Source organism: Passer domesticus, chromosome 7 (genome assembly GCF_036417665.1).
Source record: "Passer domesticus isolate bPasDom1 chromosome 7, bPasDom1.hap1, whole genome shotgun sequence".
NCBI lineage: Eukaryota > Metazoa > Chordata > Aves > Passeriformes > Passeridae > Passer > Passer domesticus.
The window spans coordinates 4,287,093-4,315,019 of NC_087480.1; the positions used below are offsets into that span (position 1 = coordinate 4,287,093).

The 27,927-nt window shown below is 40.2% G+C and overlaps 1 protein-coding gene and 1 long non-coding RNA gene across 3 annotated transcripts in view; both read right to left on the bottom strand.

Moving 5' to 3' along the window:
* LOC135304262 (connector enhancer of kinase suppressor of ras 2-like) overlaps nt 1-27,927 on the bottom strand; it is a 163,523-nt gene that overhangs the window by 103,939 nt on the left and 31,657 nt on the right. The window lies entirely within an intron of this gene.
* LOC135304263 (uncharacterized) lies at nt 6,352-27,886 on the bottom strand. The gene is made up of 2 exons (XR_010365697.1): nt 27,508-27,886; nt 6,352-8,052 (listed from the first exon to the last, which is right to left on the bottom strand). It is a non-coding gene; the product is annotated as an uncharacterized LOC135304263 (long non-coding RNA).

Genomic DNA, 27,927 nt, shown 5'->3' on the forward strand with positions numbered 1-27,927 from the left:
TAATTCAAAAGTATGAGGTAGTTTGGGAGATTTTTAAAGCTCAAGTCAGCAGTCTGTAACTAATACCTAAAGCTTGTCTCCATTCTAGAATGGTCTGCAAATAGGAAACAACTTCTTTGCATCTGTTCATTATTTTTAATGATCTCATGAGTGATTTTACATAAGTATAGTTTAGTTCAATTGGCTGAGTCACTGCAAATCCTCTGTTTATTATTTAACAGTTTCAGCTCCAAGCTGTTGCACATTTCTGTTCCCTCTTGCTCAAGACCAATTCTTAAAACCATTTTAGAGCAAAAATTCCAAACCTCACAGCTCCCAGATTTGCTTTTAGTGGACATTGCCCCAAAACTCAGAAAAAAAAGTCACAAAACTGCTACCAGACAATAAATTATGCAATATAAATTAAGCAAATTAATTTAAAAAATTTAGGATCAGTGGCCCCAACAAGCATTTGTAGCATTAAGAGAGATTTAGGAAAACCCAAGTGAATGCGCCACGCTGTGAGAAGTGTGCAGTCAGATGTATTAAACCTGCCTTTGTGCCAGGGAGAATGTATGACAGCAGAGCAAAATATCAAATTTGTATTATTTGTGCTGCTCTGTAATAGCTCCCCAGGGCACCTTTACAAGGCATTTACTTACTGGTGCAAACAGTGTGGCAGTTGACAAGAGAATATAGAAATATATCATTAAAGGGCCAGGCTGTCTCACAGAATGACAGCACTTAATAAATACACTCCAAAACAGAGAGATTTGCCCAATGCTCTCTGCTTTTCTGTCTTTCTGGGAGCCAGCTACTGAAATGTGAAACATTCCAAAGCAGGAATTCAGCATCAGGAAAATCTTCCTTATTGTCAGGACCCCAATTGTTTTTACATGAAAATATCCCAGAAGAAATTAGAAAGGGCACAGAACGAGCTCGTGTTGACTCACCCAAACCAAATGAAATATTTATTTCCTCAAGCCTCTCAGGTCTCATTAGTGCTCTTTATGCATTTTCCCCCAACACCATTTCTGTTTACAGATAAGTATTAAAGCAGTTCAGATTCATAACTGAAGAAGGAAGGGGCTTTAGCTCTGCTTAGATGTAGGTAAATAAAATTAACCCACTGGTCCCAAGATACACAACATCAGTGTCAGGCAAGAAACACAGAAATTTGCAGTTCTCTTGCTGCACACTCTTATTTTGTGTGCATTTTGTAACCAACCAACATCTCCTTCAGAGTACAATAAAATGATTGAAGGAAAATTGTTTAAACATGAATGTTTTACTTTCAAGCCAAGGCTTAACGCGCGTGATGAGAAAATTATGGTTGGGGGTTGGAGAATTTTTATTCTCCAACCCAGATGGGCTCAAGGAGTTAACTCACTTTAACAGAAAATCAATGAAGGTTGAAGACATTTACTAATCTCTCAGTGTGATTTGAGAGGACAAGAAAAAAGGAGTTATCCATCAGCCCAAGTGCTGACTGAGTCGGCTGGGAAGCAGCTCTGGCTGAACATTGCCTTAAAAGCTGTATAAACCCTTGTGCTCAGAAAATGGCCTTGTAGAGGGAAATCAGGGAAAACACCCCATAAACCACATCCACCTGAAAACTCTGACATTTTCCTGCTCTATGGTTCAATTCCATGATCTCAAAGGTCTGTTCCAACCTAAAAAAATTCTATGATTCCATAGTCTTTCTTTCCATTTTTAAGCTAAAAAAAATCATATTGAATCCACATGGACTAGGAAAACTTTATCTCCATATTCAAAGAGCAGGGGAAAAGGAAGCAACTCTGATATGTTGACTGCAAACTGTATTTTTGCAATAGAGCATCTAAAATCAAAGTCAAGGAAATATGAATAAAAAGGAGGTAGAAGATAGAAAATTGTTAGGGAGAAAGGGCAGGAAAAGAGCCAGTCAGCCAGAAAATGTTTATTTTTAGAAATGTATAATTAAGAAAAAGGAATAATTGAGACAGAAGAAAAGCAAAGCCTTAAAAATATCTCTAAATCTGATTTAGGTAGTAACTCAAAGCAAACATTACAGAAGAGATGCCACATATTGTGGGCAATAAGGTTCACTGAGATTAAAATGAATCTTTCCATCCGTGTCAACAAATGGCAGGTTTGGTTTCCATTAAAAGCACAAACATTATTGCTGTGTTATGTAAACATCTGTCCCTTCCCCTCCACTGTTGGACAGAAATATTGAAAATATTACCATTATTTATAAAAATATCTGTCCCTTCCCCTCTGCCATGGGACAAAGATAGTGAAAATATTACCATTTCTGAAAAAATGACTGTAAAATGAATGAAGGGAAAGCCCAAGTTGTTGCCTTTTGTGCAGGAATGCTGCAGCCAGGACAGCTCTCAGAGGAGAACTGCAGGAGCAACAACCCTGTCAGTGTGATCCATTCCAGAAGGAATTCCTAAGTTTAAAATCTGTAATTTCCAATTTTTCATAGATCTCATGCATTTACTCACTTCTCCTTTTTTCCTATATTTTAACAGATCTTTGCAACTTACGCTGGTTTTTTTAATCTCTCCTAAAGAATTCCTGCCCAAATGATGAGAATTCCCAGGGGAAAATGCAGCAGCTGGCTGGAGCAAAGCCTGGCTGTGAAAGGAGGGAGCAGGGCAGGGCAGGGCAGGTCCTGCCAGCTCTGCCTGGCACAGACACAGCAGCTGCCACAGGGGCACTCCCTGGCACACGAGGGGATGCAAAACCAGCCCCTCTGGTAGGAAAAGGCAGCGCTGCTTTTAGGTTTTAGGGTAAAAAAGAAGGAAATCAGCTCGGTGGGAATGCATTGACCACTCCTGGCTTCAGCACTGCTGCAAGAGGTGTGAGATCCTCTCTCTGATTGAGGGTCTGACAAAGTATTCAATGGTTTTCCTGATCAGAACCATATCTAGAAATTAAAAGCACTCAGCATGCCACTAAACTCCCATTTGCATAAAGGCCTATAAATAAATATAATATAGAATCTGAATATAATAGAGAATCTGAGGTAGAACTGCCTGTGGGACCTGGATCCAAAGGACAAAAGCTGGAAGTCGATGGGATGAACTGTTTGCTCAGAAGAATTACACTTTGGCCTGCCAAGACAAATTAATAAGCTATTAATGTGCTTCATTCGACTATTAAAAGCTGGAAAACAACACTATCTCTGCTCTTGCAGAATGGTGACTTGTGAAAAATCAACAGATCGAAGAGAAACAGGGACAAATATCAATTTGCAAATGTGGTGTGTTGTTTCTGGACTTGCAAGTGCAGAAAATCAGCTTTTCCCTCATAGAAAATGTAAAATCTCTCACTACTGTGCTGGAAATTCTCAGATTAATTGGGGAAGGCAGCATGAACTTCTGCTCCTGTCACAACCTTCAGTTTATATACGCAGATCTGCTTAAATACATCCAGCATTTAACAGCTCAGTCCGAGTGTAATTTTTACAGAAAGCAAAAAAAAGTTGGGTTTGGTTTTTGTTTTTTTGTTGTTGGTTTTTGTTTTTTTTTTTTTTTTAAGAATAAGAGATATTTTCCATGTAAAGCAATATTCAGCATCTAGCTGGAAAGATCTGGAAGGAATTGACTGGCTGGCTGAGAGACTGGAGTGAATTCATGCCTTTTCCTAAATGCAATTTTATTGAATACACACATCAATTCAGCCGTGTTCTTGATCAAAACCCCTTTGATTTATTACCCTGGGCTCAGGCACAATGGAGCCTTTCCAATTCTTATGTAACTTGTAACAAGGAAAATCATCAGGTGGGTATTTTTGCCAGTGACGTTCAAAAGCTTTTTAAGAATTATTCAGTCCAAATAAAGAAAAGGCATAATCCTCGGGGCCATGTTCACACTAAGCTGACTCTCAAATACCAGATATTTGTTCTTAAGCTCTTCAGGAGGCAAAATCAAAACTATTTAGAGCATCAAGAGAAAAGGATCTTCATACTATCACAATTCAGAAAGAGACAGATGGAACATGTTTGAAAACACTGGAAAACACCAAGCTTCGAATATTTCAGGCCTTAACTTTCTTAAAATTCAGAGTATATTTGAAATCTAAGGATTGCAGTATTTTGCATCTTTAAGCCTACATGTCACAAACCCGACCTAGAGAAATCCAGTAGCCAGATGACAGAATTTCACCCAAAAAAGTACATTTAAAATCGCAAGATACATCAGAAATTCACCAACACAGAGAAGGAAAAAAAAATTCCAATTGTTCTGAAAAATAGAACGCCTCAGTTCTGGCTTTATGTGACCTTTGAATGCTTGACTGTGCACGTAGAATGTGTTTAAATGTTGCTTCCCGGCTGAGTTTCCTCTGCGTCACTCCGATATTCACAGGGATACAGATGGATGTTTTAGATGCAAATACAGGCAGACTTGTGCTGCCTGAATTTACAGATCCTCATCTGCATGAACAGGAACTGGGGCGGGATGAGCACTCGGAATTAATGCTTCCCAGGCACCAACTGACACCAGAAGTGTTGGCTTCCATTCCAGGCTGCAGCGTGGGTGGAAGTGCACTGGGCACAAACTCTTCCACTGGGGTCAGGCCACTGCTCCAGGCTGGGCAGCCCACAAGGTGCTTCCCTTGCTCCATTCTTCTCTCCTGAGAGAGCCAGAATCCACAGGAGCACGGGGATCTGCCCGGTCCAAGCCCTCTGCAGACACTCTCAGCTCCAGGATCCAGCTGGGCTCTCGACAGCTGGAGCAGTTCTGCATTTCTGGCCCTTCATTCCTGCTCTTCATCCTCCCCATCCTCATCCTGCAGCTGTCCCTGGCTCAACAGTGCCAGCCACGAGAACCCTCTCCCCCTCTCAGCACAAAATTCTGGGGATTCTTCCCCTAAAAAACCCCTGTATATCTTCAACTCCCTTCATTCACTGCTGACTTTCATTTCCCCCTATTCCATTTTTTCTCCTTCCATGCTGCCTCTATTCTTTTATTTTCCCTAAGTGTATTTATTTCCCCTGTAACCAGCAGGGAAGCAGATCGGGGTGAGCACGAGCTGGAGACTTCCAACCTTGCTCCTCTTCTCTCCCCAGACCAGGTCAGAGCTTCACTCACAGATCCCACTCACAAAGGAACGAACTCCTCAGGGAACAGAAAAATCCACAGCAAGTTCCTAAGTGCCCTTGTAATTCCCCTCCAAAGTGTCCTCCTCTAAATCAGGACAAACATCACTGTCCCTTACCACAGTGCATGTCTCAGACACAGACCAGCCTCCCAAATTCTACCCCATAAGCAAAACCAGTGGGAATGCTACGTCACCCCTGTAACTTCATTATTTTGTCCTTAGTATGTCTGAAGCAAGGGGCTTCCCCAAAATCTCAGTGCCTATGAGTCCAAGATCTTTCCAGCAGCAATTTTCCAAGACAACTGTATTTTCAAGACACAAGCTGGGCCCGAATGATCAATATTTTAAGAGTTCACAGCAGCTGAGAAGGTTCTGTGAGGGGATGTGTCAAGCAATATTAATAGCAAACGAACAAACTGCTGAACTAATAAAATTTGATTTAATGCTATGCCATCACCCTTAAATTGACATTCATATATATGAAGTAAATGACTTTATATAGCTCTGCCTTCATTACCTATGAATGAATAATAGGAAGTGAAGCCATTCTAACTTTGTCCTCAACATTTGACAGATGTCGTGGAGCTGTGGGATTACTACGGAAGTAATAAACAGCATTTTCAGGAAGCTTGCTGGAACCAGACCTGACCACAAAGAGGTTTCTGGAAGAGAAGTGTCATGCAGAGAGAATGGATCACATTTTCAGGCCCAAGTGTGTGCTCCTTGCTGCCACATTTCCCAACAATTTAACCTCGAGATCTGTCACTGATGCTGTTACTGAGGAACTTCCTATAAAAGTGACAAAATCCAGAAGCATCTGAATTAGCTCTGTGTGCTAATGAAAATCTACGTCTTTCCTTAGCTTCATTAATTTTCTCCTTGATGAAGATATAACCAGAGCCCCCAGTCATTCCTGAAGCAGCATGGCTGAGGGATGACCTGGAAGTGCTCACAAGCCTCCAGGTTCAGACCTCCCATGTAATTAATTAAATTATTCCACATTCCAGAGTGTCTGAGCAGAGGACATGGGACCCTGAATTTGTTACATTTATTTTAAAAGGGAAATGCTTTGGCCCAGTGCAAGGCAAGTGCTTCTATTTGCTGCACTGGACTATGTAAACACAGCTTTATTTTTTTGAGTCAGTGTTTGAGGGAAGCCTGTCCTGACAGAAGTGCTGGTTCCAGCACAAACTACTGGAATACATGTCAAAATTTAACAAAACTTTTAAAACCAACTAAAAAGACAATACAAAATATTTTTGGACTTGTGAATCTATCTAGAAGAATCTTCATGATTTATTCTCAAACCAAAATGCAGAATTAGCACAATTAAACTCCTAAATCTCTTTGTGCAGTCACAAAAGATCTGTGTCAGAATAATTTAAGTGATAAACATCTCTGGGATCAGTAAGAACACTGAGAAGAACTAACAGAAAATAACATCCACCCTTGTACACGAGGCATTGCATTGCCTACAAGTGGAGAATTGATGTGCTCAGGGTTCACATTCCTCCTTGTGTTCTCCTCTGCCTGGGTTGGAGGGCAGGGACAGGGGAAACTTTTCCAGCTCTCTACTTCCCAGAGAGTGTTTTTTAACACCATTAACATGCTGCCAAAGATGGCAGAGGGGAAAAACCTCTCACTGTAACAAAACAAAAAAAACGCCACCCAAAACCACCAGGAAAAAGGAACAATTCTTAGGCAGAGAGTAAAATATTAGGGAATCAGTATTTCCTTCACTAGAGCCTGAGCACATTGAGGTGAGTTTATTCCAGACAGTTTCCACTTCAGAAAGGTTAACAAGTCTAATAAGGAAGGAGCAGCATTAACCATGTCTCATCTACAAGCACTGATCTTAAAAGCAAAAGTACAAGAACAAATAAATATAACTGAAAGCTCCTTCCTCCACGCTTCTGAGGATTTATCCACCTTGTACTGCGCACAGGAAAGTCTTAATCACAGATTGACCTTCAAAACACGACTTTGGTATCACACAAAATCAAACAAAACCCTCACGCCAAGGAAGTTCCTGTACAAGTACTACAGGGATATGCCCCATTTGTCCCTGTCTGAAATGTGGAGAAAAAAATTACTGAAGAGTGAGATAACGAGCCTGTCTGAGCTAATCAATAGAGAGGAGGTAACCTGTCAGACAAAATTCATGTAATAGCAAGACAGACATTTAAAGTTCTGTGAAATGAGTCCTGCCCTAAAAGTATCTCTGATCACTTTGCAACAGGGCTGCACATTAAATTCAGTTCATCATCATATCAAACCCCATCCAGGCACAGGGTCACAGATGCCTCAGAACAGTGACTTCCCAGACAGAATACGTCTAAAAACCTGAAATTTTATGAGCCACATCTACAACTGTTCTACAGAATGTTCTCAGTCAACCAAACTCATGTGGGACAGGCAGAATCCCTGGGTCACATCCTCCCCCCACAAGTGCTAAGGCTTGCAGAGCTGATGGGGATAAAGAACTGACAGAGGAGAATAAAAAAAAGTGCTACAGATGTTTCAGTGCCAAAATACATTAATTCTTGTTTTGACTTCACTGACATATTTTACTAAAAATCTCAGATATCAAAAGAACATCCAAATCCAGCGTGGGCGTCTGGAGTGAAAAGCCCAAACAAATCAGATTTCTGCTCAACCCAATTTCTTCAGCAGCCACGAGTCCATGACCTAATTCATGAGTCAGAGTTTAGACACCTGCAAGATGCAAATTCCCAAAGTAGAAGGTGGCCTTGGCAACTTACACGGTTCTTCACAGAGAAGCCAAAAATCAGATTGCTGCAAGAAGTAAAGGAAAGGGGGAGCATTTGATCTCTTCTCAGGGATCTTCAGAAGCTTTGGTGATGGCTGTGGATCAGTTGATCTGAGGTTTCACCCACACCTCTCCTGCTCCTTTTTCTCCAAGGATGCCACACACAGCACTGCAGCTCTTGTTTGTGTCATCCTGTTGACTCTGTAAATCTGAATGATCTTAAATGAGGCTCTTTCCTTCAGCAGTTTGCAGGAATTAGCTCTAGCAGTCAGTGGGGAGCTCAGTTAAAAGTCAGGTTGTTGGCAGGAATTGTCAATTAAGGCAATTCCCAAACTAGGAATCCATATTTTTATCAATAGGAAATGCACAAAACTAACAAAAGCAGGCACATGGGAAGAAACGACAGAAGAAAAACTCATCAGCCTGTAAATCCTCCTGAAGAAGCTTTTCCCTTTTCTGACATTTCCCCATTTTTATTCCATATTTCTGTTCCATGTTTGATACCAGACAAATTTATTATGGTTGTTATTGAACAAAATGAGAGCTAGAAATTTTTATTCACTACCACTTTGCATGCAGTGCCAGATTAAGATAGATTAAGTCTCTGGCTTCAACTACATGATGAAAGATATTACTACATCTTAAATCACTATTATTTTGTGGTTTAATTCTGAATTCTAAATGTTTTGCTATTTGATCTGGACATAGTTTATCCAAGATTAAATACTTCTGTGGAGTAACATGAAACAAGCAAGAATCTTATCATATCTAAAGAACTACATAGCCTAAAGTCCATGAATAAAATATGATTACAACTCAACATATAAGAAAAATCCCTCCAGCAAAGCAATAACTCAGTAAAAAAAAAAAAATTAAAAATAAAGTGATTACAAAACATTACAAGGCCATAGGATGTCACTCACTCATATGTTTGAAATAAGACTAAGATGATTAAATCTTTGACATGCCAGCATGCAAAAAAGGGACATAGGGCAGGCCTAGTGCTTGAATTCCAATTTCTCTGACAAGGAAGCACCAGGCTGGACGAACTGCAGAGTTCCCAGCTACCATTCCTGGTTATTCTTATGCTTTGCACAGGTAAAGAGTTAAAGCTATTCTTTCAAGTCATCAGGCAAAGAGTGAGATACCCAACAGTAACACGTCAGTGTGTGTGCTGTCCATAAACCCTCTAAACAGAGCTGCTGGGGAAAAGGTAAATGCAATAACTGTAAAAATACTCTATCGAGCAGGATAAATCAATTCTGTGTCAGCAAAAGCAGCACAATATGAAATAATGTTTCTGGGGACATTCCCCATGGCTTCTTTTGCACTTCCCTCACAGCCATTCCCAGTAAAGCCTCAAAAAAGGAAATTCTCCTCTGGTTTATTTTTCATATGAGTCAGAGAACAGAACATGAAGGACAGGAGAGGTGAGTTGGCTCCTTAAGCTCACTGAGCAAGTGTTTTGCTCTAACAGGATCAAGCCAAGTGTAACACACAAACAATGAGTTACTGGGAAATGTGAGCATACAAACTACAGGTTCCTGTAAAAAAGAGATGCAATGAGAAAAAAGCAGGAAAACCAAGACTGAGGTAGTCCAAAAAGGTCAAACTCATGACTTTCATATTTATGAAACATTTTTTCTTGAAGTTGTTGTGTGATTAGCTTTTTCTAAGTGCCATTTTCCTGAACTTTTAGAAATATCATACGAAACAAAGACAACCTCAACCAAAGAAATTAAGATATTATTAATTGCTCCATTAAAATGCATTGTGCCACCTATTGCTGCAATTTCTTCTTCCTGGAACACTACTTGGTAAATTAAAATGTAAATCTGGCCGTTTCAATCACTCTCAGCACATATGGAAACACTCAGTGCATCCAGGATCCACGAGGTTTTCTATCCAGCATTTAAATATTAGGAAAAGCGAAAATGGAATTGAAAAAAAAAACCCTTGAAAAGTTCTTCTGTGAGGGTTGTAATAGCTATAATTTATAAAGGAAGTGCTGCCATTTATAACCAAGTGTTCCATCCCACAGGGTTCTCTGCACTTCCCAGGGCTGGATCCCACCCAAAGAGCAGCAAAGAGGAGATGGAGCTGGGGTCTAAACCCACAGATACAGCACAATTCTGGTCCCTCTTGATGCCTTGAGATCTTAGCTTTTACATTTTTCATATATTTGTAATCCTGCAAGTCTTTAATGAATAAATTCCATATAGAGTGTTAGCTACTGTCTTCCCATTTTGGTCAGACACAACAATTCCTCTCCAGGCCTGGCAATCCAGGACACCTCAGTGCCTCAGGCCCCAAGAAATGTAAAAAAAAAAAAGTGAGTTGAGGGGGAGCAAATTTGGGGTAAATGACTTCATTACCTGAAGCTGTAATTGGAACATTAATCCCCAACATGCAAATGGACCAAACTTAGAAAAGTGTGGGTTCCCACTGTGGCTTCGGGTGGATCTGGGAGCCAAACACCCACCCCACAAACGACCCCAAACCCAACCCAATCCCAGCTCCAGACATTCCCAACCTCAGCCCCAAAACGCAAAAGCAGCACAGGGAAAGAATTATGGAAATGGATTCACTCGTGTGAAATCATTTCAGGTTGCATTAATCACATTGCACAGTCTTAATTGGTCTCTTTTAAAAATTAAAGGTTAAGTGCATTATTTCCCTGAAGTGAGCACAAACTATTGATTACCTTCAATCTGAAAATTAATTCAGTTATTTCATATATTTTACATATATTAAGATTCCCCTTTTAAAAGCTCTGAAGAGATCTACTTTAGATAAGACATCTCTACCACATATCCCTCCCTGGTTCATGGCCTCTGTAATTAAGAATTTAAAGGACTTCAGAAACAAAAAGTTGTCAATTTTATCTTAAGCACAGCAGCTGTTTAAGATTGAATTTGGACTTTTCCTTTGCTATCCTTTTATCAACAACAAGTTACATTCCCAAATGTAGTTTAAGTGACTTGATAATGTAGACAAATTGACAATACTATTCAGTGTTTCTTTTCCCTAAAAATATATCAGTGGGACTGGAAAAATTCAAATTATGACCTTTAACATACATCTAACCATGTTGTTTGCTCCCTGTGAGCAATTTCCAGATTCTAACTTAAAAGAAAAAAAAAAGGTGCTCACAAAACTGCTAAAAGTCATTTACAAAACTTGAATGTCCTTGACTTACTTTAGTCATTTTCAGGGACAGAATGAAAAATTAGTATTTCCTCTAGAGGGCTTCAGGATCTGTATTATTTCCCGAGTCAGAGTTACATTGCACTGAGTGGCTGCACTAGAGAGGGTCACAGAGGCTCCCTGCTGCTCTCATTCCTCCTGCTTTGGGCAAAAATCCTCACAATTAGTGGAGTGCAGAGGTCAGGCCCTGATGGCCCTGCCATGATTTGTGTCCTCACTTCCCTGTGCTGCTGTGAGAATCCAGAACTGATGGTTAAGTGATTATTGTTCCTAGAAATGCTGAAGTTAATCAATTTGCGCTTTGTTTTCTTGCAATTTTGCTCCCTATGAGAACCAGTACTTTCTTTCAAGTCTATCTTAGTGCCATACAAATATTAATTCAAAATTTAACAGATCTAAAGCAATGGACATATGAAAATTCATACATGAAATAAATGTTGTTGATGATGATGATATTATTTTTAATTTTTCTTTGAGACTGTATTGTGGTAATCCTGCTAACCAAGTTTCTGACACAGAATTTATATACTAATACAAAATTTAATTAAAATATAGGACTTCAGACCTAATCACTTTACTATCTCCATGTCTGCCACCAGAAATCCAAGGCTTGATCAGCCAAGATATTCTGCTCCACATTCTGTCATTTCCCTCTGTTTTTGTACAAAACTTTGTACTTTCTATGTCTACCTTACTCCTGAGCCATTGTTATTCAGCAGCTCCTACTTCTGAGGTTAAATCCTTGAGAGTTACAGGAAATCTTTTTAGGATGCATCTCAAGAAGGATTTGGACAATGCTCTCAGGCACAGGGTGGGATTTTGGGGATGGTCCTGTGACCCTTCAGGAGCTGACCCTGGTGGGTCCCTTCCAACTTGACATATTCTGTGATTGTTCAATTTCATAACTGAAACAGCTGCCAGCCTGTACAGCTCTCCAAACCAAGCACATTTTCTTTTAAAATAGAAGTTTAATTAGATTTATCTCCAGTTTGATGCTTGTCAGATAATTGGAATCTGTGGAAATCACAACTAAAGTCCCCACCCAAAGATCTCCCCTTCCGTGGAAAAGACTACTGGACACAAAGATAACAAAAAAAATTTTGTTATGAATTCTGGTGTGATTTTGGAGGCTCCTCTCTGTGGTACCAGCCATTATTTAATACAGGAAGCACTGCAGTGATGATTTGTGAGAGCGTGGCCTTGATTCAACCAAGAACTTAAGTGCCTGCCTCACTTCTCTGTAAAATGCTAATCCTCCAATTGATTTCACGGGAATATTCACGATTCAAATCAAACTTAAGTGCTCTGCTGGAGCGTGGCCAGAGCAGTGCAGGGCTGAGCCCACGCTGCCCAAAGCTTTGGAGATGGTCCCATCCAATTTCACAGATCGAAATTCCTGTCTCTGGAAGGACACCCCACAGAAAATTTATACCTCACTTAGAGCCTCCTCCATTTTGAAAAATCCCCTACAGGAATTAATGTCTCCTCTGATACTTCCTGGCACACGAGTGCCAATTTCCTCAATAAACATGATTTTTGTTAGTATATTTACATCTTCCAGAACTGACCAGTGCACCCCCTCAATGTTTTTCCACTCTAGGAACTTGATGTGCTGTGGCTTAACACCTGCTTGTATAGCAGCTACATTCCTTGCAATTCTGGTAGGCTGCTGGTTAAAGACTTAAACACTAAAGAAAATTTCATATTCCCTCTCATAATCTATTCACTGTCTTCCTCTGTCATAGCCTTTGAATAGTACTTCAAGAGATTTGTTCCAAAAAAATGTCCATAAATATTAGTTTGCTCAGAAAAATACTGCATAACCTTTTAGGGACTCACAGCTTTTCAGTGGACTGAGGGGAAAAAAAAAATCACCAGGGGATAAAAATATGAGAACAGTGGTCACATTTCAAAGTGAAGTTACTGACCACAAAGAGATGATGAGAAAAAAATCCAGCCCATGACTGATGGTTGGGTCAGCTCTGGAGACCTGGAGCCAGTGAGGAGCCAAGGGAGGTGCAGGTGTCCTGCTGGGCACTTTTCAGCCCAGGGACAGCAGTGTGAGACACAGACATGAAAGAAATTCCTATTTCCATTTTTCCTGGACAAGTCTGTCTCAGCAAGGTCAGGTTGGTAAATATACCGAGTCTGAACTGAAATCAAAGAGATTTGGCTCTACATATGGAAAGACAAAAGGTCAGAACAAGTTTCTTCTCCCAGGATTGCAGGAAAAAATCCTTGGAGACCTGACTGATAACAGATGGTACTTCAATGGATGTTCTTTTCATCAGTTTTATGATTAAACAACTTCAAAAGGTGCTCAGCTGCCTCCACCTCCCCTTTCAGAGTCAGGAGGAGACAATTCTATCAGTTCCACTGGTTTAAAAATGAAGTGATCACCCATATTTGAACAAGCAATCCAGTGGTGGAGCTTATCAGAGGACAAATTTAAGGCATTTTCCCCTCCCTTTTTTGCAGCTATAAATGCCCAATCAAACTCCAAATTTTATTGAAATGGTCTTGTAAGGACTCTCTTTATGCCACTCCAGTTCTATTACAAAAATACCTTTTAAAAAGGGTGCTAAGCAGGCTGAAAACAACCTGTAACGAGTTTATTTTGCATGTTGGGAAAATTTCACATTTCTTTGTCAAACAGGTTGTTACATCTTGCTACTACAAAGTTGGCAATTGTGCCATATTTTGGATATACTGTGAACACATTTTGATTGGGTTCTGGCAGGCTCCCAGTTAAGCTGAATTACAATGAATGCCAAGAACACATTACAATTTCTCTCAGTAAACACGAGGCACAGCTCTCAGGCAAGCAGTCATATGCCATGTTCTCACACTCTTCTTTCTCAACCCAAAGAGCTGAATTTAGCTGTTGCTTACGAAAGAAAAGGGGAAAAAAGACAGTCAAAGGATCTCCTCTTATAAGTAAAAAAAGCTGAATTTGACTCGGTGTTCAAATTCACTGAGAGAGAATCAGAGAAGATTCTGATCTGTGTGGAATGGCTCCTGGAGAAAAGGAATTCCATTTCCAGGGCCTGGGGACAGGGGACAGCAGGGCTGTGGTGTCCCTGTGCTGACTGGAGCAGGGGGGTTTGGCTTCCATGGCCAGGCAGGGATTCCCAAGCTGCTGCAAACACCACCAAATCCTGCTGGAGACACCAGGCCTGCCAGCCTGAGGAGGGGCTTCAGACTGCAGCAAAGCTCCTTCGAGATTATAGACATTTATTTTAGAGGGAATTTTAGAATTTTAGTTAAAAATGCACAAAGAAGAACCAGGCTGGGGAGAGGCACAGTCAGAATTCAGAGTTCAGCCCTTGGTAAGGATCTCATTTCTCACAATGAATATGGATGTTGTTAATCTTTTTAAACCTCACTGAAATGACACCTCTCCTCTTTGAAGCCTGTCCAACAGAGAAAACACAATGGGAGAGACAAAATTCACCCAAAAAAGAAAAAAAAAGGGAATATTTTTGAGACCAGAGCACCTTCCACAGCTGCAATCACCCTCCTGCTGGAAAGGGTGGTGGTGCTGCTCTCCAGCTCTTGCCTGCATGTTCTGATGCACTTTCTCTGTTATCAAAGCTCAGATCTCATTATAATTCCCTATTTCACAGGTAGGAAAACTGAACCAAAGAGATGTAAAGCAATTTTCATCAAATCACACCAAAGAGCAGCAGGAGAACTAGAAATGGGCCCTGTGTCTGTTCACAGCTTTCATGTATGGGCTTAATTAACTGGGAAAAATTAGAAACTTCTCTAAGCAGAAGTGAAGGGGAGCTCACACACTACCTGATCCTCCACCTAAATATTAATGGGCTCTGAGAGAATAAAGGGAAATTTATGACATGCACTTCGCCCTCTGTTTTTGGAAAAGAATCTCTCAATATTTGCAATAAGCACTGCTCAAGCCACATTTTCCTCTAATGCATTTCAGTTTGCAAGCGTTCATAATCAAAATAAATTCCAAGTACCGCAAATGAGACATGGAAAATTACATCCACTTGGTCTACCACATCTTTATCACATTCTTCATGCCAAAAAATTCAAATTACTCTGTATTATGTATTCACACATTCTGTCGCTTGCTCTTTAACTCCCCTTGTTTTCCCACACATCTCTTGTTCATTTTGCAAATGTTATCTTGTCTTTTTCAGTTTAATCCTCTGTACTCCCATTTCTTTATCTCAGTACCTCAGTTTGGAGAGCGACCCTTCTGCTTCTGCCATTTGCATCCTGCAACCTCAGCTCCCTTCCTCCTTCCTAACCTGCAATTTCTGGTGCCATTTCCACTGAGGCTCAGCTGAGAGGCTGCTGTGATGATGCAGGCATGCTACAATTTGCAGTCCATCCCTCTGTGCAAGCCACTCCATCCCCTTCCAAACAATTTTAACTCCACTCCATGTATGCGCTGTTGCCATTTTTCTCTCCTCCCAAACAGTGTCATAATTCATCCCCTCCACAGGTTTCATTGCCAAGCTGATAAACCAAAAATACATTTTACTACATATTTCTCCAAGATTTAGATGCGCATTAGCATAAGGTTTTTCCCAGCCCTTGTTTTTCAATAGCTTCAGCCCAAAGGGTTCTCAGAACTCTCCTACAGCCTTTTTTCTCCCACTGCAGAGGATCCCCAGGGCTCTGTGCCTCCACAGCCTCAACCTCTGATGGGTCCATGGAAGAGTCAACTTCCAACTGCAGTAAGAAACAAATCTGAAACACTTCAGGAAGATGTACAACTGCAATATCTCATCAATACATGAAGCATCTCAGCATGGTTTCCATAACTGAAAGCCTGGACTACACCACGAGGAATTTGAATTTCTGTCTCATTCCACAGGCAAGGTGGGGATAAGGTTCTCCTGCAGCTGCAGTAGCTCTGAACCATCCACCTGGATGGAAAAGAGCTCAGATTTTCACCCCCAGCTGCAGTGCAAACCCTGCCTTTCCAGAAGCACAGACAAGCTGATGTGAAACACCACTGTGCTGTGTTTTAGAGCATCACACCTCAGGTGAAAGACTCCTCATGGCAGGGGCATCCTCCAGAAAACTCCTGTGATTTCACCCTGCTCATCTCAGGGACACCAACTGCTAAAGATGTGAGCAAGGCCTGCTTGGAACTTTAAATTGTTTTCTTTGTCTGCTGCTGGATTTGCTGCCATACCTTAAAGGTAGAAATTGATTAAAATTTTCTTCAAATTTAGACTTGTCTCCCAGCTCCATTTTGTGAAGACTCACACACACAAATTGCTTTCCTCTTTCAGTCTCACTGTCCTTGTCCTTTAATTACTCAATCCTTTCTCATCTTAAGCAGCCTTTGCTTCCCTCTCTCTTTAAAAACATCAAGTCTCTCTGGGAATCCACCTCCAAACTCTTTATAGCTCCTCCACCACTTCACCTTCCAAGTCCCATGACGTTATTTTCCCTTTTCCCTGCCTTTTAAAAATTGCCTTCTTTCACATTCCACCCAAACTGCTCCCTTTCATTTCCATAGCCATAGCAGGCAGGGTGTGCTCATGAAACACATTAACAAGAAACTTAAAAGGCTGCATCAATAAAAAGGCTGAAATATTGTCTGAGGAGATCTGTGAGACTGAGAACTAGACCAGTAGGAAATGAATGAAATACAGAAATACAACAGGCCGTGCCATCTGGGGACTATTAACAGATTACTGCTACCGTGAGGAGAGTCATCAGTTCAGGGGAAAAAGATAAAGCAAAAAAAAGAGGAGTGGAAAAGGGAAGAACCTGAGTACTCCAAGAGGACTCCTGACAGCGCTAAGAGGGGCTGGGAGGAAGGGAAATACAAAGCTCAAGTGAATTGGGAGATAAATTTTTCATATTTTAATTTACTCATACTAAAATTAATTAAAAATCTGTGGTGATTTCCTCCTTTTCTATTATAAATCTGTCAAAGTTTCCTTAATAATCAGTTTTATTGCTGCTAAGCAAAACCATTCTGCTCAGTTTTTGTCATGTATAAATGACTTGAGGCACATCCTACAAGCTGATTGTATTAATTATTTCATATTTTTAAAGTCTGGAGTGCCATACTGGATTGTCTTTTAAGCCAAACCTACAAGTCCACATGTTTTACCCTATTCCAACTGTTCCTTCCCTAAAAACCACTACACCTAAAAGTAGCCAAAACAGAGCGAGAGATTCATCTTCCTCTCCCACCCACTGACACAAGAATTAGCTGCAGACTCATCTTGCTTAATTAATTTTTGTAAAAGCATGCAAAATTTCAAATAAGCTCTTAAAGGTCGCAATCAAATCAGCAGAGCAGCCTTCTCCCAGCACCACTCAGAAAAATTAGTTCCCACGTCCAGGTATTTTTTATGCAAGGCATCCTGCTCCATCAGCATTTTTCAGCCCCTCATTTCCCAGAAAAAAAAAATGTAAATCACAAAATTTAGATGATCGTATTGAGGGTGTTCTGATTTCAACTGCAACTCTGATTTCAAGATTTATCACAAATCAGTGGTTTTACATCAAGGAAACTTCCTTGAAAAAAAAAAAAAAACGAGGAGGAATAGCAGCAGTGATGGCAGAACCTTGAGTGTGACTGATCAACAGATCTTTCTTTATGACAGACCCATACACAAGGAAAATAATAAAGTGGAGTTGTAGATAACAAGTGAGGGATCCCATAGGGACAGTTCTCTTTCCCTGCTACATCTGCTCCTACAAGCTTTCAGAAGAATTATCCTCTGCCTTGTCAGGTTTCGAGTGCCTTAGGAGATATTTAATTCACTGCCACTGAATTTAGCAGATCTGCAGCTACCAGTGTAAGTTGCCAGCATAATTTCTGGGTTAACCAGGCACTTTTTCACATCACATTATATTAATACAGTGTAAAATTGGGTATTGTCACGTTTATCAATTTATCAGATTACCAAAGTTATCACATTTTCTAGCACGCTTGCGGTGCTTGTTATATAACACAGAATGATTTGCTATTACCTCAGACTTTATTCAACTTCCACAGAAGTTTTTTCAGGCCTGTGAAACTTTATTCACAACTAGTAAGACTATAAATAACACAAATTCACTAACAAAGGTAGATCTGAAGGCAAAATTATTTGCACCAATGTGCAGTTTTGGCATGGAAGGATAAACACAGCAAGGTCTCTGAGTGTACAGAACTGGAACTGGAGCAAGCAATAATTAGAAGGGGTTGTGCAAAAAAAAAGCTTGGAGCTATGTGAAAGTTATTTCAAAATTTGGTTTAATTTTTTTTTTTCCAAAAAACTCATTGATCCTCAGGTCTTACACTCTAAAAAACAAGCAGAACACAAACTGCTCCCTCCAATGCACACAATTTGCAGCCACGAGGTTGCACATTAAAATTCCAAACACACAAATACTTCAAGAAGTCAAGTTTGAACATAAGTTTTAGTGTAAGTCTTAGAACTCCTTCATCAGGAAGCAGTAAAAGATGGGAAATACAAAATTAAAATTTCAGACTCCTTTTTCAAGGGAAAGGAACTTGCTGTTCTCATAAATGAAGCAGGGGGAAAATAAGCCCTTATTCAGTGAATTCTAACAGCACTCAGCTGCAAGTAAACTTGTGTACAAAAATTAAAGGAATCTTACTGAGCTAAGACAAGAATTGCCTCTTACATCATTCTGAGATGTGAAACACCATCAGCTGATCAAGGACTAACAACTACCACAAAGAACTCTGATTTAGAAGGCAATGAGCCCATTTGTAAAAGCCTTATGGATTCTCCCAACATATCATATTTTTTCATGTAAATCCTAATTCTTAATAGCAGTTCCTTCCAAAGTTGCCCAGCAAGGAAATCAGATTTATTTCTCCACTATACCTTGGTCAGGTGATAAACCCTTTTAAAGATTTATCTCATTTGCAATCTTCTGCCCCTCTGGTTTTGGGACTGACTTGAACAAACTATTGCGTATCTGTTAGCTCACATGTGAGGCTTTGTTGCATTTTGTTTGGTTTGGAATTAGAACTTTTAGAATTACTTCAGTAGAACAGCTTGTGCCAAACTCATTGCCCCCAATTTATTACATCAGCTGGCTGCTGCCACTTCCATTGGGGACAATGATCCAGACAATTCCTGTAAAAGCATCCCCCTGATCTCCTCCAGCAAGGAGTTATTTATTTTACATTGTATTTTCAACTCAGCACACAAGAGACAAATGGTGCTGTGTGTAATATGGCTTAACAAAAGAACATATAATGCTCAAATTGGGCAATTATTTGTAAAACAGTTCTGATGAATATTGTGCTTAAACTCCATCAGGTTCTTTTCCCAATATTTTTCCTCTACTGTGTACAGGCTTCAGCTCCCTAATTGATGTAGATATCCAAGTATAGAAATGAATCATTAGCAGACAAATTAAACTTCTTATCAAAATGGAACTCTATTGTTAACAGATGAAAAATGAGTGGCTAAATAGCTGCACAAAGAAAATCCAATAAGGGCTCATCTGCACCCCATCAGCTCCTGCCACAGCACATAATTCACAGTAACTCACTCTCACCAATTATTTCATACCTGCATGGATTTTCCTCCCTCTAAAGTAATTCCAAGGTTCAGCTATGCAACTTAATTTCCAAATTAGTGGTTTCCAGGGAATGTGTCAGCAGAGTAACAGGCTGAGGAAAATGAAGGCGGGGGAAAGGGAAGCTGGGAACCTTCTTGGAAAACAGCAAGAAAAATACTTGGAAAACAGTAATGACATGAAATGAAAGGGAATAAAGAGTGAACACAAATACAGTGCTCACACCTGGATGCTGAGCTTGTTCTGTGTTTGTTCCAATGGCAGAACAAGAGGGAGGAGGGAGACAGAACGCACGAGGTCTGCATGTGACCAACCTCAGCTGTTGAAATGTTCCTAAGTTTGCTTTAAATACCACGAGACCTGTGCAGGTCACAGCAGTCCCTGTGAAGGAGCAAGTCAATCTGCAGGGAACACAGACAGTAATGACTCTGCTAACAGGGTCCTGCTCTCCAACAGCCTCTTGAAATCTGAGTTTTCTAGCAAGCAAGGAGAGAATCCTGCATTTAAGCAGAAATTTTGCAAACCAAAGCCTTGAGCTTTTCTGCCCTCAGAGGTTTTGTAGGAAATGTTTAGTAATGTGGCATGTAGCAGGAGTTGGAAGCTGCAAGCTGAAGGGTGAAGGTGGGACACAACCAGTGCTAAGAGGGGTTTGGGGAGTGGCTCCTGTGAGCCCAGCTAGCACCAGAGAGGAGAACATCTGGGAAAAGGTGTGGGAAGCTGCCCTCACTACAGGATCAAGCTCATTAAACCTCTGTAGAGCTTTAATTTGTGTGCTCTGATGTCCCAGACAGGCTGCTCAGCTGTTCTGAGCCAGTTCTGGCAGAGCCTGGATGGTGCCAGCCCAGCTCCAGGTGACAGCGTGGCAGAACTGCAGCAGATGCTCAGGAAGGGGTAAAACAAATCCTGCTCCTCCCAAAACAAGATCCTTTCTTTCTTAAAATAAACAGGGAGGTTAAACAGTGCAGGAGGCACCACAACAAAGGGGAACTTCTGAGGGAAGGCTGCTGCTGCTGCTGTGAACCTGGGATAAGCCTTAAAATCTTGGTTTAAAAATGAAATGCTTTTCTAAAAGGGGGAAAGCACCTCTTACTTCTTAACTGCTGCTAAAATGAATCACAGCACTCCGAAGAAAACATGGATTTGTCAGTTGTAGTCATCACTTTCCTGCTATGTTGTGATGACTTTAAATGGCTCATCTGAAATATCAGTCATTCTGTAATTCCCAGCCTTTGAACAGGAGCTGCAGGAATGCTACAGCACCACAGCTTCTTCCTGACTCAGACCTGAACTTCAGAAGAACCTCTCCTTTTCCTGGCAAAACCAAATTAGCAAAGTTCAAATCCACGCACAATCCATCCATGCTGCCATCGTTTCCTTCTTTGAAAATAAATATATATACACAAAAAGGCTTTGTGATAATTACTAATAACCATCACTTTGTTGAACCACAGCTGATCTATAAAAGGAATTAACTAAAAAATTGAAAGCTAATCGCCACACAGTGGAAAATAAAATATACAGGCACCAGTGGGGTAATATATCCTCTGATAGCATCTGGGAGAGCCCTGTAGCCATCACACCATTATTCAAAGTACTATTAATGTGAGTGAAATCTCCATAGGAAGATTATCCCTATCTGCCTGTAAAATCCACAGCATTCTGTGAGAAAAGCCTCACCAAAGTCTCCCATGCTCAGCTTTCCATCACAATCTCCTATTGAGAACTGCTGCAAGTCAGCCACCCAGGAGCCTGAAAAGGCTTTTGCTTGGGCTCTCTCAGATGGAAAGAAAGGGAATAGGAAAAAAAAAAAAAGGAAAAAAAAATCTGTTTTTTCATGCCTGGTTCACTTCAACCCTGAATTTGCTCATTTTCATGAAAAGCAAAGTACATGAGTCAAAAGGCAATGCTTGGCTCAGTAGGTGAGGGAATGAACACCCTCACGTTCAGATCTTTAAAAGGCATGTCCTTCACTTTTACCAGTATTTCAAACCAATTTCTGCCATCTGTAAGATTATAAAGGATTTACAACTCCCCACCATTTTCAGTTCCGTGAATTTATTTCCATGTTTTCCCAAAAAGCCTCTCCCAAATCCAGGTCCTGGAGTCACTGTCTCCAAAAAAACTCAGCTGAAAACATGGCAGAGCGTGAAGGCCACCACTTCTTTGTGTATATTATTTTCATAATGTTATTTTAAGCAAAGTATTTCTTAAAATTACATTTCACAGCTTAAAAATTTACCAGCCAGTAATTGCTTTTAGCAGCAGACAGAGAAGCCATTAGGATGATTTCAGTGCTGTAATCAACACACACTCTCAGCCACACAATTCTGTCTGACTCATTCCCTGCACAGACTCTAATTAACTTCCAAAGGAAAGCCAGGGGATTCCTGGTGGAGTAATAATGCTGTGGAGGCATTATGCAAAGCTTCACCTCTAGGAAACGATCTGGTCTGGCCGTGATTGCATCCCCAAAACCTCCCAGAAAGCTCTGATTGCATCCCTTCCCCACCAATGCATTCATTAACCAGAGCGAGGGGGGAATTCGTGGGGTTTCTGCTTTTAGAATGAAAGAATGTCCTAAAAGAAAATCACTACTGAGGAAAAACCATGGATAAAGCCAGATCCTATAGGTATGGAATCCATAAAATATTTTATCTGGGATCCAGTTGTCAAATTTGAGCTCAGTGTCTTCACTCTCTGAGGTTCTGAGACTGCCAAGAGATCCCTCCATGGGCAGAGGGGAGAGAGCCAGGAAATCTCACATAACCCACACCACAGCATGGCTGAAAAACACAGCTGAAAAATCTCCCAACTTTGATCCCTTAAGAAGTTTTGGCGTTTTTCTCAGTGTATTTTAAATTTATTAAAAAAAATATACTGACCGGACACTGCAATTGATCTTTAAAAGAGAGAAGCAGCCAAAGAGTGCCTAGTTTCAGTTATTTGTCCTACTCTTTTTTCTCTTTTAACCACATAAGAGACTTTGTAGTCTCTTCTTTTCCTTTTGGAACTGGATAGGAAATTTACAGTATTTACACTTTGTCTTCTTCTGCAACTGAGTAAAAATCCTCATTTTCACCTTGCAAGTATCTTTAACCCTATCCAATTATTTTCATGTATTGTTACAGTCTTACCAATTTTTTTTTTTTCATTACTTCCTTTGAACCAAGTTTTTTCTGTCTTTGCATTATTCCCATCCATTGGCAGGTGATTAATTTTTGACATGCAATTACCACAATTTTTCTGCCCCTCATTAAAAGTTTCTGCTGGTATCAAACATCAGGCCACTGCAAATAAAATGGACAGATTCCAGCAAGAAAGATGAAAATCTAAATGTAAATAATGATGCTGCTAGGGCAATTATACAGCACAATCTGGATTGTTTGGTGGGTTTGAACTTTTCAAAGAAGTCAGTTTTAAAGTGGCCAAACCCCTTTTGCACATTCAGGACTGAGGAATGTAGGGCACACTTGGAAAATGGGGAAATCAAATACTCTAGGAAAGGCTTGGGATGGTCCAGTGAGTTAATCTGAGCCTCAGGATAAAATGCCATGGAGAAAAACTCAACTTGAGATTAGACAAATAGGTAAAAATGCACTGACTGAAACAGGGGAGGGATTTTACCTCTGGATGCACCATGGGTGAAGTTGTGCTTAAATACTGCATCCAGTTTAGGCTCTTGCACTTTTAGGATGATAAAATAAAAAAATCAGAAAAAATGAATAAAAGTGGCACAGGATTGAGAGGAACATCATAAGTTCATGTCCTCACTTCATTCACCTTATAAAAATAAGAGTTGAGTGATCCAGCTCCAATTTATTTGTACCTGTTCAAAGGAAGAAAATACCAGGAACTGAAGCACTTTAATTTCAGCAGTGAAGGACTGGCTGAAGATTAAAGGCAGACAAAAAGATGGAAATGAGCTGCTTCAGAAAACAAACAACAGAACACTGGAAACCAGTCAGCAAATGCTCCTAAACAGAACCTCAGAGAGGGGATGGAAATCCTGGTTCTTAATATTATTAAAATATTAAGGAAAACTCTGCTTTAGTGAAAGAGCTTTTAGTCCCAGTGCTTTGTAAATGATGCCACAAAATATGATCCTCTGGGAATATTTTCACTGGAGTTGTGATTCCATCAGTCTACAGTTCATATTGTATTGGTCACATAATTTATTACCAAAATAAATATATATATAAAAAAATATTTAAATACTCTGTGTAGTTGCAGTTTTAGTTCTTGTCACTGCAGACCTGCAGGAAGATCAAGTCCACTGCTGCAAGCCTTAAGAAAAAGTTTTAGAAAACCAAAAAGTGGGGAAAACAAAAGTAATATGGAGAATACATGAGATATGTAAGAAAAGAGCCAAACAACTGCTGTGCTCCCACCAGTGCTCTTCAGGTTCTGATTTTATTTTTATGAACATCACCTTGCTCAATCAAGAATCCTCTTTTTTTTTTTTTTTTTTGTTTCCTTCCCTGACTGAGATTACTTTTGGTTGATCCTAACCCACTCTTCCAGGAATGCTGTGCCATGGAAATAAAATCTTGCCTCGGGCTGCAAAGCTCTGAACTGTGCAGAACACAGACCTGAGGTATTGGGGATAAGCCCTGCAGGATGTGAAAATGTGCAAAAGCAGATTCCTGGCCAGGAAAGGAGAACATCAGAGGGGCTGTGTTAGGGAACTGCATTGATCACTGTCCATTCAGACCATTTCCAAACCCCAGAATAAGGATCTGGGCTCTCAGCAATGTTTCCATGCCAGAATTTGGTGTCCATGTGCTCCCATTTAGCCTCTTCTATGATTATATGGATAAAGAAGCTGAGCAATCTGGCTGCTCTGCATTATCTCTGGGACTTATTTTTGAATAAATGAATGGAGGAGTAAGGGAATGGAAACATAATAACAGAGCAAGAGTTTAGAAATTACATAGTGCTGAGAAGTGTGTGTGTGTGTGGAGTCCAGGTTCTCTCAGAATTACAATAATAATGCTCTCTGCATTGCTTTCCAATATAGTCTGGATTTATTCTAAGTTCCTTGGAACATATTTTGTTCTCCTACTTTTAAACAAGAGCAAAATGATGAACAACAATTTCAGGAATCCAGAACAGTGAAACAGAGTTTTTTGCAGTGAAGGAGTTGGCTTTGGGGTTTGTTTACTTTTTTGTTTCTGGGGTTTTTTTGAATGGAGATCACAATAAATTTAATATTTGCTTAGGCTGATGCAGTTTTAGGGCCCTTTTGCTACCACATTGGGGCTGGAGCCTGATTTTTAAAGACAGACTGTGACTTGAATTTTCATTTGCTGATGCAGCAGAAAATTGTACAGAATTCAGAGCTCTGAAGAGCATCTTGGCTCTGCTGTAATTAGGGCTGCAGGAATCCTGCAGAAATCAGGCTGACAAGCAGAACCAGGCAAGGCAAGTCACATCTCTGGCAAAAGAGATTCTGTGCAACTTTTTCCCCTTCATCAGCAAAACCACTCCAAGAGGTCTCTGCCCTCCTTGCAGGATTCCTGGCCCATCTGAGCACGCTGGAACCCTGTTAAAAACAGGATTAATGGCATGATCCTGCTTAAAATTGACCCTGCAGAAAGAAGAGGGGGGAAAAGAGGCATTTTCAGCAGTGATTCTTTTCACAGCCAACCCTGCATATGGTTGTTACCACCACAGTCAGGGAGATGGGGACCTATTGAATTGGATTAAGCTGAATTTAATTAATCTCACTTCAATTAGATTTATCCAAGTGTATATTAAACTGTGTTCATCGAGTGGGAAAATGATAATCTTTGCTCTTCAGCAGAGATTTTCGTGTGTATGCTGAAAATCTGTGCATTACAGTAAGTACTAAATATGACAAAAATGGGACTTTGCTGCACTGGGGTCCAACAGCCAAACTTTGAGTGTGAGTTATGGAACTAATTATTCAATTGAATTAAATAATACTTATTAAGCTAACTACCATGTGAAAGCAACTAACTCTTTGTATGTGAGAAAGCCATTTACTACCCAAGCTCCTTAATTAACACATCAATAACCATAATCTCCACCTGAAATCTCCTCAGCTGTAGAAGTCATCCCTACGTCATAACCAAGATGGAGAAAAGCAGATAAAAATAAGCAATGCTGGCTTTATTCAGGCTGTAATAAAATAAAGTTAATACCAACACAAATCCAAACCTCATAGGCAGAGATTACTTGCAATAAATCCATAAAGATTTTTAAAAAAGATAAAAAGCTGGAGAGGGTGCTCATTTATTACCTTTTAATGAATGCTCTGACCATTCCCAGTTATAATTTCAATCTCAAAGTCTCATTGCTGCAGCTTCTTTGTACTCTAATTTCAAATGCATGGACTTGCTGCTAAAGGCATCAATTTTTCACATTTGCCAACAAGATAAAAGTGCAATAATGAATAGAAAACCCCCAAAACTCCAAAGTACACATCTGCAGGCAGTTTTGTTTGGGATTGAATACAGTGTCTAACATCTATATTTGCTGCATTTGGCCCCACTGAGTATAGAAGGTAAATTTCCCAACTAAAACAAGCTCAGAAGTAGGTGAGACTTTCAGAGAGTTTTCTTAGAATGATCACAGGAAAAGACTTAGGTTTGATGAATTAGGAGCAGAACCAGTGAGCCCAGTTGCAGGAAAAGGTCATTTTGGCCAAAGACATCCAGCACAGGCTGGGGAGGTGTTGGGATCCAGGCCTTCCCAAGGGGTTTTCCCAAACAATGAGGTGAGGAAGGAGCTGTGCCCCCAGCCCAGCCAGGAGGCTGCAGGAGAGGAGGGAGGTGTTTCCAGATGACCTTCCATGAGCACCATGGAGCACAGCAGTAAATCAGAGCTTTAATCCCCTTCCCTCCTGGCACACAAACCCCAAGATTAACCCAAAATATTACAGCGAAGTTCTACAATAAAGCTTCAGTCATGGAATGTAAAATAACAGTGGCAAATACCTGAGAAGGGGAGTAGCCAAGTATTTCACATATCAACTAAAATATACTAAGCACTTTCTTACTACTGACTCTGATATAAACCAAAAATCTTCCCCAGTGAGTGCCTTAAAGGAAAATAAAACCCAGACCAAACACAGCCCCAACACAGAACTGGGGGTTAAAGGTGTTCTGGGACAGGGACAGAGGGCCCAGGGTGAAAATAAATCCCTATTTCTCATTAAGCCAGTCTGCTTAGAAACCTGTTGAAATTTTCAACAAAATTTGCACTTCTAGAGTTGTTATTTAAAATATCTTCTCTGAAACCACTGGGTTTGAGTAGCATCAGAGTCGTCATGGATGATCAAAAGAAGGGACCTCACAGACCCGTGCTCAGCAGTGATGAGTGACAGCTCATTAATTAATGTCACACTGGCACTGAAGCACAAACAGCAGAGAACTTTCTTTGGACAGAGGACAAAGTTCAGGAGTTTTTAGAACTGCAATACTGAATTATTTTCTGTAGTGTTAAAGCTTGTTTCTTCCTTGAGGATAACACATACACAATTAACAAACAGCTGCCTAAAGCACAGTGACCAGGAGCTTTTGCCCATTTCACACCCCAGAAATTATGGATCAGACTCTTCTGCAGTGCCTTATGCTATGGCAGAAATATTTAAAAATACAGACATTGAAAAAACTTCTATAACTGAAAGGGTACAAAATAATTGTAAAGAAGAACAAGTTATGTATTGTTTGTATGCATTAAAATGACTCCTCTCCATCCAGACCCTATAGAAGAACACAGCTCTGATGTTGTAGCCAAAAATAATCTGACATTTTCATAGTTTATCCAAAATATTCCTGAGTTACTTTACCCTATAGTTGGTTTGATAGCCGGGAGTATCAAACATACCTGAAAGCAAATGAAATAGAAAAATCCAGTGAATATTGCATGTAACACTTGACATCACATACCTGTTTTCTTCTTTAAACATCACGAGAACCAAACTCCTGTTTGCGAGCCCAGCTGAGCATCCACAGAAAATAAAACACATTTCCCAGTGGTCCCAAACTCACTGACACAGTTTTCATGATCATGCACAGGCTGTGCTCTACAGCAATGAAACAGGGCTGTTTAAAAAGTATTACTTTAAAAAAAAAATATTCTGGAACTGCTTTACAAATATCCTCATCAGTACCAGAAGTAGCTTTATGCTTAAAAACTAAAATTTCTACAATATAAATGCTTAGGGGATGGTACTCCAAGCTCATAAAAACTCTGGTATAGGTGAGCAGCTCCAGCAACCATCAAAAGAAAACCACATTTCCCCTCTCCCTGAGAGAGGGGCTGCCTGAATTTATCCTCTCATAAAAAGGATGTGAGGTAGAGCCACA